Source organism: Phacochoerus africanus, chromosome 3, assembly GCF_016906955.1.
Source record: "Phacochoerus africanus isolate WHEZ1 chromosome 3, ROS_Pafr_v1, whole genome shotgun sequence".
NCBI classification, from domain to species: Eukaryota; Metazoa; Chordata; class Mammalia; order Artiodactyla; family Suidae; genus Phacochoerus; species Phacochoerus africanus.
In genome coordinates, this window is record NC_062546.1 from 4,875,868 (window position 1) to 4,893,268 (window position 17,401).

The 17,401-nt window shown below is 54.7% G+C and overlaps 1 long non-coding RNA gene across 1 annotated transcript; it reads left to right on the forward strand.

Moving 5' to 3' along the window:
- The first annotated feature begins 14,611 nt into the window (after positions 1–14,611).
- Positions 14,612–17,196, forward strand: LOC125122025 (uncharacterized). The gene is made up of 2 exons (XR_007133680.1): positions 14,612–15,608; positions 16,228–17,196. It is a non-coding gene; the product is annotated as an uncharacterized LOC125122025 (long non-coding RNA).
- The last annotated feature ends 205 nt before the right edge of the window (positions 17,197–17,401 follow it).

The window sequence follows — 17,401 nt, forward strand, 5'->3', positions numbered from 1 at the left end:
GGGGAGGCTTGTTTTATGAATGGATGGACAGATGCACGGATGGATACATAGATAACTGAATGGACGGGTGGATGGGAGGTGGATGGATGGTGGATGGATGGATGGACAGACAGATGTGTGGATGAAGAGACATACACATGCATGCACGGGTTGTCGGATGGATGGATGGATGGATGGTGGATGGAGGGGTGGCTGGATGCGGGAGTGGGTAGGTGAGCGTCTGGATGAGTATGAGTAGATGCGAAATGTCTATATGTGCCAGAGTGTCCATAGTGAATGTATGTATACAGAGCAAAGGTATGTCTGTATGACGGGTGCATGGATAGATAGATGCATGGCTGGAGGGAGGGAGGAACAGCCTCTCCTCAAGAGCATTTCTGAGGTTACTGGCTTTTGTTAAGTCTTTCCAGCTGTGGTGACATGAGCTGCAAATGGACAGAATGTGGTTTTCTAGAGTCAAGGCAGCGTAGGATAGAGAAGCCACTGCAAACCGGAGGCCTGGGGGCCAGAGTCGCAAGTGGAGATGACATTTATCAGGTTCACCATCAGCTCTGAAAGTAGGCTTATCCCCCCCCACCCCGCCACACACAAAATCCAGATGTTTAAAAAATTATTTATTTGATTTGATTTGATTTTGCTTTTTAGGGCTGCACCTGTGGCACATGGACGTTCCCAGGCTAGGGGGCCCATTGGAGCTACAGCTGCCAGCCTGTGCCATAGCCACAGTGTCGTGGGATCCCGAACCCACTGAACGAGGCCAGGGATTGAACCCGCATCCTCATGGATACTAGTCGGGTTTGTTACCACTGAGCCACAACAGGACCTCCCTAATTAAATTTTTTTATTAAAGCATAGTTGATTTACAATATCGTGCCAATTTCTGCTGTACAGCAGTGAGCAGTCATACACACATATATATTTGTATTCCTTTTCTCATGTATCCTCCATCGCGGTCTATCCCAAGAGACTGGACTGAGTTCAGGAGGACCTCCCTGCTTCCCCATTCTACATGAAATAGTTTCCATCTACCAAGCCCAAACTCCCACCCCAGTCCATCCCACTGTCTCCCCCTAGATTTCTGGACTTTCTGGGAAAACGTTCAAGCCCTGGCCTTTCTGGGCCAAACATCCTGCCTAAAACAAGCAGCTGGCACTGAATAGAGGCGGCTCCTCTCGAGGGCGGGGCCCCCCGCTGCCCAGACCCCAACGCGCCCACCCTTCTCATCTGCTCACAACAGAGTTCACCCTGGCGTGCGGGGTCGAGGGTCTGAGGAGTCTGGGTCAGTGTCCGCTCCCATCCCATGCTCTGTGTCCTCAGGCAAGTCGCTTCCTGTCCTTGTCCTGCTGGGGGCAGACCTGGCCCTGTTGTTAGGACCCGCGTTGGCCCCAGCACATACCTCGTGCTGGCCGCTCATCCGCGCTTTGTCACAGACCCCTGATCTGAGACCTGGGCTGAGGACAAGTTATTATTAAAACATCAGGATGCGCTGAGAGCTCCCCTACAGCAGTGGGGGGTCCTCCAGGGAGGCCGGCAGGGCTCTTCCACTTCAAGAGGAAGCCCAGGCTCCCCAAGCCCACCCGGCCAGGGGTCCAGGGATCCAGGGATCCAGGGACCCAGACCGAGTCTCCTGAACCCAGGGTGGCTCTCTGCTTCCGGCCACCACATGCTGCAGAGCCTCCGGGGGCCCTCTGAGCCACCCCACTATCGAGTGTCCTGCATTTACCGAAAGGCCTTGGGGCACTCGTTTGACGCGGGGGCCTCTCTCTGCGGACCATGCCGGCTCCTCGTCTCTGGTCCGCGCTCTGCTCTCCCGCTGCCTGAGCTCTTCCGTTTCCCACACAAAGGGCCGGGGTGAGGGGCGGGGGGGGGGGGGGAGCATTGACCAGCATTCAGAGAAGGGCCCCAGTTCCCAGCCTCCCGGGAGCCCCAGGGACGGCCCGCATGTTGGATGTGGCCCAGCTTCGAAGCCCTTCCTGGCCAGGGAACATGTGTCCAGCTGACATGTGCCCTGGGACAGTGTCTTTCCCACAGCCGCACAGGCCCGGGAATGGCCTTGGCCACCAGCCCGCCTCCGAGGCCTCCCAAACGTGGCCCTTCCTTCCCTGGAGGCAGTGGGGTCCGTGCAGACATGTGAGCCTGGGGCTCAGCGAGATCTGGAGTAGACCCAACACCCATCTGACTTTGGGCAGATGCTAAGGCTCCCCCTGCCTCTCTAAGTTGGGGTGACGGTCCCACCAGAAGGCTGAAATTTTGTGGGCAAGTTCTGAATGGTGTTCAGTATGGCTCTGGGTAGGTCCTTGTCTAGGTCAACTTGAGCGGTCCCCCCGGGTGGCCCCGTACCCAGTTCTTCAGTCGATCGCTCATCAACATCGATAATCAGGTGTCCTTCGTAAAGGAGACGGTTCTAGAGGGACTGGTGGGCCTGGTCCAATCAGTTGAGAGGCTCTAGACCCAGGGTTGGGGCTCCCTGGTGAAGAAGCAGTCCTGCCTGATCTTTCCAGCTGTGTCCTGAAGTTTTCATCTCACGGCTAATTATAGCCCCCCAGGCCTTACCCCCAGCTCTCGGGGGGGACAGCCCCCTGCGGCTGGTGGGCCAGGTGGCTGGGGTGCTCCCCACTGTCACTTTTAGCCAGACCCCCGAGTATTTCCTACCCTGCCTTTGTTTCTCTCTAAGTGATGTTGCCTTGTCAATGTACCTGCTTCCTCCCTCCCTCTCCCTTTCCCCCTCTCCCTCCCTCTCTCCCTCTCTCTCTCTCCCCTCCTCCCTCTCTCTTTCTCTTTCTCTCTCTCTCTCCACCTCCCCCCCTCCCTGTCTCTCTCCCCCTCTCTCTTCTTGTCTCTCTCCCTCTCCCTCTCTCCCTGTCTCTCTCTGTCTCTGTCTCTCTCCCTTACAGCACAGGAATCCCTTCGGGCCTTTTCTGTTCTCTTCCTGCTTGTCCACCTTCCAGGTCGCAGAGTCGTGCTGCATAAAGAGTGTGGCCGAGTAAATAAATGAATGGCCTGGACTTTGGGCAGGTGGGGCCTGGGGACCAGAGCCAGCCTCTCCCTTCCTGGTCCTGCTGTGTCCCCTGCTCTCCAGGGAAGGCCTTCACTGCGGCACAGCCCACCCTCCAGGCCAGGGGCTGCAGCCAGGAATTCAGATCCAGCCATGTCTTGGAGGGAAGAGACTGTGGCAGCCTCGCCCCAGTGCCCAGCTGGGCTCTGGGATGGCCCTGTCTTGACTGCTGGGCACCTGCCCTGCCTCCAGCCCCTGGGATGTCTGCGGAGACGTTCTGATCTGCAGCAAGATGCCTGTGGCTCTGTGACCACGAAATGGGCACCGACGCCCGTTCTGAAGGGGACGCTTTGTTTCATGTTGAAACAGTGGGCCGGACACAGCAGGAAAGAGTCCAGCCCAGCCCTGGAAGGACTTCAATGGACTTGAACCCGGTTCCTGGCCAGGGCTCTGCGGCCGCGGATCAGGCTGGGAACACAGTGAGTTCAAAGTCGGCAGAGATGCAGGCCCGGAGCCAGCGCTTAGCTGGGCCCAGGCTGGGGCTCGGGGAGGTTTGGAAGCGTTTCCTCCACCTCCGCTTCGCTGAGAGACCACCCATCCCATAATAACTCCAGGGCTCACCCAAGCTCTCCCACGGACTCTCACCCCCGGCCCCCCGGGGCCTGGAGAGGGGGTCCCAGTCCCGTGGTCCAGATGAAGAAACAGGCTCCCAGAGGGGAGCATCTGGCCCCAGGCATGGGAGCCAGAGTCCTGAGCCCGTGCAGGTGGGGCGAGGGTTTCGTGCGTCCCAGGGGCACGGGCTGTCCCCTCTCTGAGGAAGGAAGAGGAGGGGAGGCCCTCACTTACCACACGTGGAGGTTTCACGGGACCCCTGAGGCTCTGTGCATGTGTCCTGCCCTTGGAGCGCTCAGGGGACTTGAGCCTCTGGGGCAAAGTTGGCCTGGGTTGGTCCCATCTGAGAGGTCCATGCTGCCTGCATCTTGGGCACCAGGATTCTGGGGACCCTCTTAGGGGAAAAGGCCTCCTCCCCAAGATACTGGCCCTCGGGTGCACCCAGAGCCAGAGCCAGAGCCACCCCCCGCCCCAGGAGTTCCGATCCACGGGGGAGCCTCTGCAGACCCAGGCAGGGCAGGGCTGTCCACCTCACCTACTCTCCCCCCACCGGCCCCCAGCTTTGCCCCTGGACCTGGTTGAGGGATCCCCTGCTGCGGGCAGCTCCCTAACCTCAGGCCTGTTGGGAAGAGGGTTCATATGTTTTTCTCTCTCTCTCTCTTTTTTTTTTGTCTTTTTTTCCCCTGTCTTTTTAGAGCCGCACCTGCGGCATATGGAGGTTCCCAGGCTAGGGGTCCAATCGGAGCTGTGGCCACCGACCTACACCAGAGCCACAGCCATGCAGGATCCGAGCCGCGTCTGCGACCTACACCACAGCTCACGGCAACGCTGGATCCTTAACCCACTGAGCGAGGCCAGGGATCGAACCCACGTCCTCATGGATGCCAGTCAGGTTCGTTAACTCCTGAGCCATGACAGGAAGTCCTTCTCATTTTTTAAAGTCTCCTTGACATATAGCTGATACGCAAGGTTGTGCTCATTTCTGCTGTGCGACAAAGCAATTCAGTGACACGTGTATACGCATCCACTCCCTCTCAGATCCTTTTCCTGTGTAGACGATCGCAGAGTCCGGAGCAGAGTTCCCTGTGCTCTGCAGCAGGTCCCTGTGGACTGTCCACTCCGTATAAAATGGTGTACCCACCCCACACCCCCAGCCCGTCCCTCTCCTTCACCTTCACCTTTGGTAACCATCCGTTTGTTTTCGCAGGCTATGACTCTGTTTCTGTTTGGTAAATAAGTTCATTTGTATCATTTTTGGGACTCCACACATAAGTGATATCATATGACATTTGTCTTTCTCTGTCTGACTTCACTTAGTATGATCATTTCTAGGTCCATCCATGTTGCTGTAAATGGCATTTTGCCTTCTTTTTCATGGCTGAGTAATATTCCATTGTATATACGGAACACATCTTCCTCCTCCACTCCTTTGTTGATGGACATGTAGGTTGCTTCCAGGTCTTGGCTATTGTGAATAGAACTGCAGTGAACATGGGGGTGCCTGTATCTTTTCATCAAATATATGGGAAGCAGGTTCATATTAAACCAAAAAGCATGTCATGATTTTTGCCAGGACTGGGCTTTATCAATTGCTGCTGAGACCATGTTGGTGACTTACACTGACCGCAGGGCTGTCGCTGCTGGAGGGTCTGGCAGAGTCATTGTCATTTGCCTGAGTTCTTCTCCACTTGGTGGCAAGGCTCTGTCCCAGTGACACGTCTAAAGGGCCAGTGGGCAGCACAAGTGAGGTTGGCTCCACGGTCAATCCCAGGCATCTGGCTCTTTCTGTCTGCCCAGCTCCATGGCCTGGGGGCTCCCTGAAGGCGGGTCATGTACACCCAGCAACACTTCCCCCTCCCAGTGCTTGGAGCGCTGCCGACCCTAGAAAGGGTTGTTGAGGATTTTCCAGCGGGTTTGCAGTTGTGGGTTATCTTGACCTAAATGGGTGACCCTCATGGGACAAAGCCAGCCCTGAAGCAGGGCAGAGGTTAACATGGGTTAGGAAAGGGGTCCCTGACACCTGCTGTCCTGGGGTGCAGTGCCCCGGCTCAGCAAGGTGGAATGCTTTGGGCGGATGAGTAGGACGTTGGCTCAAAGGGGACCCTACGAGGGCCCTTTCTATGTCACCTCCCTTTCTGTCTCAAGTCACACCATGGTTTCTCTCCATCTCCCCTCCCTCCCTCATTCCTGAGCACCGCTGTGCCAGGCCTTGTGCTGGCTCCTGAGGCACCCCCCCATTTGGGGAGCATCTCTTAGCTCCTCCCGCGGCAGGCACTGTTCCGTTCCGTGAGCCTGGGGGATGGGGGCATGGGGTGCCACTGCCTCCCCACCAGGAACCAGCCACTCTGAGAGCGGGTTGGAGGTGGAGAGGAGACCCGTCCAGGCAGAAGGAAAGGCCTGAGAGAGCGCGGGCCACTGGGTCTCATGGCCAGAAATCAGGCCAGTGTGTACAACACCCAGAGCCCAGGAGGAGAGAGAAGATTTGGGGTCAGATCATGGAAATCTTGTGGTTTTATTCTAAGTGCAGAGGGATGAACTCTGGGATTGAGCAGGAGGGTGACAAAGCTTTGATTTCTTTCTTTCTTTCTTTTTTTTTTTCCTGCAAGGTAGTTGTTTTAAAGAAGCCCCGTCTCAGTTGCGGATATAACCAGCCCTACGAGGTGGCCGCTGGTCAGTCCTCCCTCTGGGACCCATCTTTGCACAAGGAGGCCACAGACCCGCCCCTTCCCATCCGACATGCCTGGGCCCCCCTGGGGAGAGGATGCTGTTCTCCTTCGGGGGTGGCCTCTGGAGGGGCCCACCCAGCCTTCCCTCCCATTGACCCATCTCCTGCCCAAGTCCATGGCGGTTGGGTCGTCTGAATGGCCAAGAGATGAACTCATCAGCCACCTCCTGCAGGGCCACTGTCTGAGCATGGCTGCTGCTTAATCAAGGGACAAGCACGCTGTGTTCCGGGGCTGGGCTGGCCAACATCCTTGATGAGTAACTGGGACCGTGGAGAGGACGGGGAAGTGGCAACAAGGCCACCATTGTTCTTTCGCTCCGGAGCCCAGAGGGCCAGGTCCGCAGGGCAGGACAGGCTGGGCCGGGCTGGCGGCCACGGCTGCTGGATAAAGCCTCAGTCACCTCAGCAGGAGGGCGAGGGGGCGGGTCCAGCTGCCCTCGGGGGACGCCCCCTCCGCAGAGTTCCCAGAGGCTCATGAAGCCAATTTGTCTCGTCTGCAAACCCGAGTGTCCTTTCCACAGAAGGACGGAACACTGATGCAGAGTGGGGGCCTTTGGGTTCATTTGTGCATGCGTTCATCCATGCATCCATGCATCCATGCATGCTATGTTCATCCAGCTCCTTCAAGCATCACCTGAAAGATGAGAACGAGCGGCCAGTGCTCACTAGACGCCCTTTCCCCATGTCGGCCTGAGAGTCTCAGAGTTCATTGCCATGTCTAATCCTCGCCATGTGCCCTGGGGTCCTGTTAGCCTCAGAGGCCTGGGGCTGAGGTGGCAGGTGTAGACTGTCTCCACCTCTGGCCTCGGGCTGGTTGCTTCAGCTCCATGGTATACATTTCAGTGGGCCATGAGATTAGCTACATCTTCTGGGTCTTATTCACGGATCTAGAAACAAAAATATACCTATAGAAGTATAAAATAACTCACCATCCAGACTTGGTCCTGTGGATGGGGGCAGGAATGGCAAAGTAGGAAATATACTCTCTCTTCTGTGAAATGGCCAGGGAACAGGTACCCCCCCCAAAGAGCTGTAAATAACCGTATCACCTCAGTAAGTACCCCCGAAATAATGCAGGCATATTTTGACCATAATATTGAAAAATCAGACACAGCTAATGAAGAAAGAATCCCAAAGAATGTATTTATCTTTCTTTCTTTTCTTCTTTCGTTCATCTTTCTTTCTTTCTTTGAAAGCTCTGGCATTGCCGCAGCTCTGGCAGAGGGAGCACTTGTGGCCAGGATTCAGGCTCTAGCCCAGGAACTTCCATGTGCCACAGGAGTGGCCATAAAAAGGCAAATAAATAAATAAAGACGAGGAGTTCCCACTGTGGCTCAGTGAGGAGGTGGGGTCAATCCCTTGCCTGTGCATGTTCCTTTAACCCACTGCGCTGGGCCAGGGATCAAACCGGCACCTCTGCAGTTTGCCCTCTGATTCATAACCCTCTGCACCATGGCCACGAAGTCCAGAATATATTGGCACGTCACCCCCTTGGGAAATGTCAGGATCTGTTACTCCCAGAGCTGAAGCACGGCTGCCCCGGAACCGGCGTCTTTACCGCTAGGTGCACGCACGCACCCAGAGACAGGCCCGCCTGAGCTCCCGGAGCAGCGGTGCCCCGGAACTGGCAAGACCCCACAGCTTATATCTCTTCCCAGCTCCGGTCTCAGTGACGTCCCGGCGGCAGCCGGAAGTCAGGCCTGCCGGGAGGATTTACACCGTGGCCATCGGCAGACACTTGCCAGAGCTTTTTTTCTGAAGGACCCTTGGTCCAGGCTCGCCAGGATATTACTGATGGAAGGTCATGATTCGAACGCTCAAGGCAGTGCCACTGGGGATGGCACTACCTGTTCATCCACAGCAGAAGCATCAACACCTGAGAGTGATTTTTGCTGCCCCAGAACTTTGCAGCAGGGAAAGTGGACACACGCCACCTCATACAGTCACATGGGCGCATCTCACAGACACACAATCATACGTTTTAGGGTTCCCTTTATAGAAAACTCAGAAACAGCCCTCACTAATCTCTGGTGTGAGAGGTCATGACACGGCGAGCAGGGCATGTCTGGAACGAGGCAAACGGGTCCCTGACAAGGTGGCAGTGTTCTGTTCTTACAGCTCAGCTCTGGTTACATGGCTGGGTTTCCTTGGTAAAAACTCAGCGAGCTCATCCGTACGATTTGATATGTTTTTGTAAGTATCTAAATCTTGAATAAAAAGTATACTAAAAAAAAAAACCCAAGATTTCTAAATAAAACAAAACACAACAAACCAAACTAAGCAATTATCTCCCAAATAACTCTGGGGCCAAAGAGAAAATTATAAATGAGCTGGAAAATACTATTTGTCCTAGGTAATGAATCATGGGCATTTGTAAACTCTAGTCACAAGATTTTCATTGCAGAGTGGTTCAGAATAGTGGAAAAAAAAAGAGTCTTATCCAAGTGTTTAACAAAGCAATCGGGTAAATGTATTAGGGGACAGTCCGACGATGGAATATTATACAGCGATGACAATTATGTTCTGTAGAGGATGTCTAATAACACGGACAGGTTCCTGACGCGTTATTAAATGGCTATGATAGGTTTTTTTAAACGTGCGTTTTATACCAGGAAAAATTACTGGAAAGAAATACATCAAAACAGTTGTCTCTGGATAGTGGAAGCGCAGGTTGCAAGATTATCTTTTATTCTTTTTTTCCCCTTTTCCAAAGGCTTTGCTGTGAACGTGGATTGCTATTGTAATCCTTCCGCAGTTTATTTAAAACAAGAGAGCTTTATGATTAAACCCTGGCAACTAGAAGGCGCAGTATGGAGAATAAATTCCCAGTAGCGATCTCTCAAGCGAATGAGTGATGGATTCTAGGGTCGGATCTGCGTACGTGGGAGAAGACTGGACCCCTTATCATGTGTGATGGGGGCGGGGGTGTTTTCACAGTGGATGTGGGGAGACAACTGTGGAAGAATAAGGGTGGAAGGAGGGAAGACGGAGGGGTCTTGGGAAGATGGAGAAAAGGGGAAGAGCCTTCCCAGGTTTAGAAAGGGCTTGACCAAAGCAGAGCAGAGAGGTCTCTGCGAGTGTCATTTCAGAGATCAAGAGAGACTCTGAATCACCCTCTCAATCCTCGGAGGCTCGGGGGTTACGGAATGGTGGTACACAGTTCATCGGTTGACTTTTGATCAGTAAGAGCATGTGCAGAATCTGAGACAATGCCAGCTGCACGAGCCTTGAGAGTTGACTGCAGGGAAATGTGCAAAGCAGGTTCTCAAGCCATGGGTGGCCTGCCGTCAGCCGCGGTGCGGGTGTCTACACCATGGAAATTGGCAGATGCAAGGCACCAGGGCCATTTCCCTCCTTTGCTCTGGAGAGCTGGCTTACAGCACCACCCGGATGTGCGTGGCACTGTTTTCAAGATAATTCCAGCACTCAGAAACCCTGCTTCTTCGTAGCGTGTGCTGCGTTTCAGGGGTACGATGTGCACAAACCTGCCCGGGGGGCTCTGTGGCTGCGTTTAGGCTTCCGGTGGAGATGGGCTTCACCTCCCACCCACCTCCGCAGGAGGGAGACCCAGCCCCACCAGCATGCATAACCGCGGACTGCCGGCATTTCTTCCCATACCCAAACCTGCCCATCAGTCGATTCCGCAAATAATTTAACTCTCCCTGAGATGTTGGGGGGAGGAGGGGCGGTGGGGGCCGACCACGCTCACTTCTATGTCTCACCGTTTTGACAACAAATTTCCAAAATATCTGTTGCACGCCTGCTACAAACCAGGCCGGCATAAGAAAGCGTTTCCTTATTTCCCTTGGGCACTCGTCCTGAGGCATCTTACCTTCCTTCCTGCCAGCACCTTCTGCACCTCTCTTGGACTTGCAGAGAACTCATTGCCTGGCAGGACCGCAGCACATATTGAGTGCCTGCTGTGTTGTCTTTCGGCCCCTGAGTATTTATTGACTGACTACCACTGCCTACCATCCTGTTTCTATTGAAAAGATGTGCATTTACCCCAAGAGGGTCTGATGCGTTTTTTCCTTCCCTCCCCCTTCCTTCAGCTCAGCTCAATTTTTGCAGAAAGTGAGATTTTTCCAACTTGATTAACAGATGCCGTCCTCGCCTTTGATCGAGGCTAAAAACTGCCGTTGAGATGCGCGGTGACAGCAAAATCACTATTGGAATAAAATCACACCCGACTGACTTTGTACTTCTGGGGTCCCGAGGTCCCTTTATCTGGACAGAGCTCTTGAGAGTTTCAAAACGAGGAAGTCGTGTTTTGCGCGTGCAATCTCCATGCTCAGCCCTCACTGACACAGCGGTTAACGGCCAAGACCTCCGGCTCTGACCCACTTAGGAAATCGATGCCCTAGAACGCGAGCTTCTCAACCGTTTCCAAATTTTCTAGTCATGAGACCCAGGCTGGTGGCAGGCAGGGTGGCCAGAGACGCCTGATCGTTTATCTGGGCAGCATTGGGATGGAAATTACTCATATTTCCATGGTAACCCTTATTATTGTTTCCGAAAGTAGAGTTGGTTTCTCCAAGTAGGAGGATCGGGAGAGAGTTTGCAGAGGGAGCTGGAACCGGAAAACCGATGGTTTTGCAGCGAAGCCAGCACCAGTCTCAGACTGGAAAAGATTCGTGGAAAACCACCGATGACATGGGGCCAAAATCCATTTTCCGCAGGCTTCATGTTTCCGGCAGGTCAGCTGGAGGCTTTTGTTTGTCTTCGGGTCGTGAATACGGTGGTGGCGGTGGGTTCGGGTTTGCTGGGTCTGAGCACAGCCTGCAGGGGGTGGGAGGGACCTTCCTGAGGACCCCCGGCTCCAGAAGTTTTCTGCCCCGATGGACTTCCCAGGGCAACACGGCCTTTCTCCTCCCGGACACAGCCAGGTCCTCACCTGAAGGTCCCCAAGCTGCCCCGCGTCCCAGGCCCCAACTTTGTAACGAGTGCCACTGCACTCATTTCCTTATTAATTAATTTACAATAAGCTGCTGTTATTTCCTTTCCTCCGTCCTCGCCCATCCCTCTCTGACCCCAGCAAGGGACGTTAATAGGACTGCGGGACGGGCCCTTAAACACGCGAGATTGTGCCCACACCGCCTGGGCTGGATCTGTGCTCGGCCGATTCTAACCGTGTCGTCTTGGGCGTGCTGGTGAACCTCTCTGGCCTTTTGGTCCGTCGTTTACAAAATGACGGCAGTGACGACAACAAACACCCCGGCTTAACGGGGGATGAAGAACCCTGGTTTGCCCAAGTCCGTGGCAGTGTGGTCCCGGGAGACGGAGGGCCACGTGGAGATGCTGGCCGTATATGCGATTGAAATGTATCTTAATTTCACCACTCCGCGCTCTCCCCTCTGTCACTGCGCAGACTCAGCTGACATCCTGCTCCAGGCGGACCCGTGTGACAGCTTCTAATGCAGCTCCCTGCTTCCTCGCCTGCCCCCCCAAACCTCTTCTGCAGATTTCCGCCAGAGGGAACGTCCGCCTATTGCTTTAGTTTCCAAGACTGCCTTCCAAGCCACCCAAACCTTGGTGGCTTAAAACAACGCAAATCTATCCTTTCCTCCTGGAGGCCAGACGTCCGAAACCAGGGGTGAGCAGGGCTGCTCCCGAGGCTGGAGAGGAGCATCCAGCCCCACCACCCCACCGGCTCCTGCCTGTGGTCCTTGTGGGATCATCTGCTTACTCGTTTGAGGAATGATGATTGATCCCCTGGCTGGGAGGGGGCGCGGGGCGGGGGCAGGTGCCCTGCGAGACCTGACAGTTAATAACAGTCACGAGGAAAAGGCGGTCAGAGCAGTGCCCAAGGTTCAGGCGAGGTTGGCTCTGCAGGTCAGGAGAGGGTGTGGATTCCAGTCTAATTTGTGATGAAATAGCACTGAAAGTTTTGAGCAAAGGGGAGATGATTTGATCTGTGCTTCATAAAAGTCTCCCTGCCTTAGGGTTGCTAGATTTAGTAAACAAACAGACAAGGTGCCTGGGGAAATTTTAGCTTAAACTAAACCATGAGTAATTTTTATTTTTTTTTTAGCATAAGTATGTCCTCAATATTGCATGGGGCATACTTATGCTGAAAATTACTCATTTTGGGTCTGAAATTTACCTTCAGCCGGGGGCCCTGTATTTCACGCAGCAGTCCCCCCTCTGCCTGCCGTGGGCAGAGGGGGTGGGAGGAAGGGCAGGGCTGGAGCCTGGGGTGCCCTGATGAGGCTGGAGCGCTGCCAAGGGTGCGAGGACGGTGGCTCTGGTGCGCGAGATGAGGGGTGTGGACCGACTGAAGATGGGTTTTGATAGCAGCTCCCCTTGATGAGGGCTTTATTTATCTGCTTTTCATCTGCACGACCACCCTCGAAAGCAGGCCCAGTCACATTGTGCCCGTTAGAGAGATGAGGAAACAGACACAGAGAGTAACTTGCTAACTTATGGGAGAACCCGGGTTCAAACCAGATCCTAAGCCTCTTCTCTTCGCTTCCTCTCCAAGACAGCGCTCATGCCAGCCAGCTGTCGTCCCTAAACGGCCGCTTCTGCTGGAAGCCCTCAGCCATGTGGAGGAGGGAGTGGTGGGAGGGGGGGCTTCATAGAGGGAGAAGGGGGCCTTAGGGCAGTGGCCTTGGGGGATGGCCACGTGGAGAGGGGACATCCGTATTTGAGATGCTTGGGGAGCAGACAGAAATGACTTCTGGAGCCCAGCCGGCTGTGCTGTTATTTGGGTCTGCCCACTCTCTATTCTCCTTTCTTCGGGTTAAAAATCCCCATTTCCATCAGGAAGCAGCCCCCTCCTCGAAGGCCATCTCTGCGCCTGGGAGAGCCAGCCCCGCCGCCCAGCTCCCCGGTGCCACGTGTCCAGCTTTGGCCACCAGTCAGCCTCCTCTACGGCGCCAGCTGCCGTGGCTGGTGTGCACGACCTGGTCCACCAATCCTCTCACGGGATGAGGCCGGCCCCTGCGGGACGGTCGCCCAGGAGGGTCCCTTTGGGCTGAAGATGTTGAGCTGGTGGGACGTGGGCGCAGTGTGCCAAAGGCCACCTGTCCTCCCTGAGGGCCAGAGGGTGTCCCCAGTGCAGGGCAGCTAGGGCGGGGGATCCTGAGGACCCTGAGCACGTCTGGAGCCAGAAGCCACAGCAGCCACGGGCCGTTCTGCTACAGGAGCAGCCACACTCCCTGGTTCTTGTCTTTTTTTTTTTTTTTTTTTTTTGCTTTAATGGTCACACCTGCAGCACGTGGAGGTTCCCAGGCTAGGGGCTGAATCAGAGCTGTAGCTGCCAGCCTACACCACAGCCACAGCAACGCCAGATCCAAGCCACATGTGTGACCCACGCCACAGCTCACGGCACCACCAGATCATAAACCCACCGCACGAGGTCAGGGACCGAACCCACATCTTCATGGCTGCTAGTCAGGTTTGTACCGCCGAGCCTCAGTGGTACTCTCCCAGTTCCTTGTCTTGATCCAGCCTGAGTGGTGTGTGCGCCACTTGCCCCTGGCGTGTCCTGGCCCATCTGCCACCTCCTGGTGCCGTTTCGCCTCCACTGCGCATGTACGAGAATGCTCTGGAAAGAGCACGCTGAGTCTTTAGAACAGCAGAGGTCAGATGTCTCAATGCTGAAAGGCTTGGAGTCCTTGCTGAATTTTATAAACGAGGAAACGGAGGCCCCAGGCTCAGAAGCCCTCGACAAGGTCGCTTAGCCCGTCCGGGCCCTAACCAGAGAGGCCCAGCTTCTGACCTACCGTTGGAGACTCTGAGGCGTAGCCCGCACCCAGCACACGGCTGGCGATGGTGTGTGGAGAAAATCCCTCCAAGAAAGCAGTGTTTCCGGCTGCCACAATCTGATCTGCCGGGTGGCTGGTGTTGAGTTTCTCCAGAGGCAACAGGTGTGTTGAAGCCAGAATGTTCACCTGTCTTTCTTTAGGTGACTCAAGGAGGAATTATGAGCAAAATTAAATTCAAACCAAGGTGTGATCCGTGGAAATGGCCATCTAACAGAAGGCTCAAAGTTGGAGAAAAATGGTTTAAAAGAGGAGATCGCATGGGAGTTTCCGCTGTGGTTCAGCGGGTTAAGAACCCCACATAGTCTCTCTGAGGATGCAGGTTCCATCCCTGGCCTCACTCGGTGGGTTAAGGATCCGGCGTTGCTGTGAGCTGTGGTGTAGGGTGCAGACGCGGCTCGGAGCCTGCAATGCTGTGGCTGTGGTGTAGGCTGGTGGCTGCAGCTCTGATTCGACCCCTAGCCTGAGAACTCCCAGAGGCCGCAGGTGCAGCCCTAAAAAAACAAACAAACAAAAGAGACAGATGTGCACAGAGCATGTCCCGGGTTCACCCTGGACCAGAAAACCGTGTTTTTCTGTGGGCCCCTGAACCAGAGCGTGTCGCCTCCTCCTCTTACCAGTTTTTTCCTGTGAAACCTGGTGGGAGGGTTGAGAGGGAACTCATGCGCCCACTGGTTTGGCCAGTCACTCACTCACATCAGATAAAGTCAGGTCGCCTTGGCACCCATCTCAGAACCAGGTCACGTTCAAATAAACAACTGGCCGAGGCTCAGAAATAACTGAAAAGCAGTTTCCGTCTTTGCTGAAATCTCTCAAAAACACTCCAGGAGCTTCCATTCTTCAAGCACATGGATGCTTTTCTAACACCCTCCACCCCGGCGGCTCTCCGCCCGGACACCGGGCCCCAACCAGATGGTGAGGTCGGAGAGTCTGGGCGGCCGGGCGCGGTGTTTGTTAAAACTCCCCCGTGATCCCAGCGCGCAGCCAAGTGTGAGAACCTCCCCACGTTCATTCCAAGCCCACCCTGCTTTCTCTACCCCACCCCACCCCCACGTCGCCGCTACCCTCATTAATCTCGTTGTAAAAACAAGAATCAGAAACCAGCTGGCCCAGCCTGAGCTTTCGTGATGGGGAGAAGCCAGGGCAGGAGTTACGGGTCTGCCTTTAATCTGGGGGCACACACACGGGTCCGCCAACACTCGTAAATGCCAGGCACCCCGTGACGCCCAGAAAGGCAAAAGTATTGAAAGAAAAGGGATGAGAGAGGACTATGGTTTGAGGCGAGGGAGCGAGGAAAAGGCAATTACAATAAAGCTGGATACAGACCGTAAAAATGATGGCCAGGACCAAGCGCTAACCGCTGCTGGCTTCTGCTCGCAGTCAGTAGCGTGGATCAGCCTGCTCAGCCCTCATCACAAACCTGGGGTGTTGGTACTGATGTAACTTCCACTTGACAGATGACACAACCAAAGCCAGAGAGGCTACTCATTGGCTCAAGGCCACACAGCAGGTAAGCAGCAGAGGGGAGGTCTGGGTTTCGGAGCCGGCTCTTATCCATCCGGAAGGCTGTGTGGTGGCGGAGTTGGGATGCAAACCGGCCCGGCAGAGCATGATGGGGCACCAGGGACGGTTCCCTGGAGCAGGTGATGCCTAAGCTGTCCTGAAGGACCACATATTCCAACAGGGTTCCTCCAGCCCTGTCGCCTTTATCACATAGGCTGCGCCCGGCTAAGGCAGGACACGAGGGGGAGGGAAAGGAGGGTGGGCCTGATATCCACAGGGATGTTCATCGGCTGTGGCTTGAACAGGGAAAGAGACACAGAAAATGGGTGAACAACAACAACAAACCCCAGGAAATTTACTGACACACGCAACTTCGAAGTTGAACAGTTTGGCAGCCTTCAGGCACAGTTGTATCTAGGGGCCCATCTGACAGCAGCAGGACTTGACTTTCCTGTTGCCATCTCTTGGCTCTGCTTACTTCTACTTGGCTTCATTATTGGGCAAGCTGGGTTCCAAATGACAGCAAGCATGGCCTCCAGCAGCTCTGGGCTTCCTTTTCTTTCACAGCTAGCAAGTCAGAGAAAATATCACAGTCTTCCTAAGAATCCATTTCATTTTCCCCAAAGGACTCTCATTGGCTCTGCATTAGTCACGTGACTGCCCCCTGACCTATCATGATGCTCCAGGCCATGGACTACTCTGATTGGCCAGCTTGGATGACAGGATCAACCTTGGGGGGGGGTGCATCAAGGAACAGGGGGCCCCCAGGCGAAGAAGAGCCTTCTGAGAGGGTAGTGGATCCCGTCTTCCAGACCCACTCGTGCTGGTCCAGCCAGGGCCAGCCCGTGCGGTCAGGAAGATGAGGAAGATGGACAAAGACAAACCACATGTTTACATACGGTTACAAAATAAACACAAGCAGACCCCTGATGGGTCCCAGAAAATCCTTGGAACTATTGGAGAACGAAAAAGAGAAGGGAATGGGACCTTTGAAGATGAAGCAGAATGAATTGGCTATGAAACTGAGCACTATGAAATTAAAAGTAATTTAATGAAGCTCACAGACTCCTGGGGGGTTTCTACTTCGCATCCGGGGAAACTGTGCAGATGTGCCCCAAACGGAGGGTGTGGAGGAAGACAGAGAGCGGGACTTCCCCCTGTGGGGTCAGGGGCCTGGGAGCTCAGCTGTGGGGTAGGGTCAGGAGTCCCGGGAGGTGGGGCGGCTCCCGTCTCCATGGAAACAGATCCACCACCCTCCCAGCATCCTGCCAGGAAGGCAGGGAGAGCCACCGCAGGCACGGCCCGGGGGGGCAGCACCTGACTTTGGATCCAGGGGTCCAGACTCCCGAGTCACCTTGGAAATCATGTCTCCTGAACTGCAGCTTCTTCGGGTTGTAGATGAAGTGCGTCCCAGAGACAGCATTGTGGCCCTGCTGGGCATGCGTCATCGGTTGGAAGATGATTTCCAGCAGCGTGGGAGCAATTTCAAAACCTTGAATAATCCCGTGTTCACCTTTACCGTTACCTTCTATCTTTGTCCACCTGCCATTGTGAGATGGGTTTTATTTAAAATAAATTCGCTCTTATGAAACGCATACATCCTCTAAGAATTCTAAGTGAATTGCAGTGCCGGTCGGCAACGTCAGGATGGCATCCCACACGTGATCAGTGTCTGGGAAGTGCCAGCCGAGGGCACTGGGATTTCGGGCACAGGTGCTTATTTTAAGCGGTGAGTGAAACGTTCAAAGTGCTGTGGTGACCAGCTGTGATGCCCAGAGGAAGCGCTGAACTTTCTGGGTC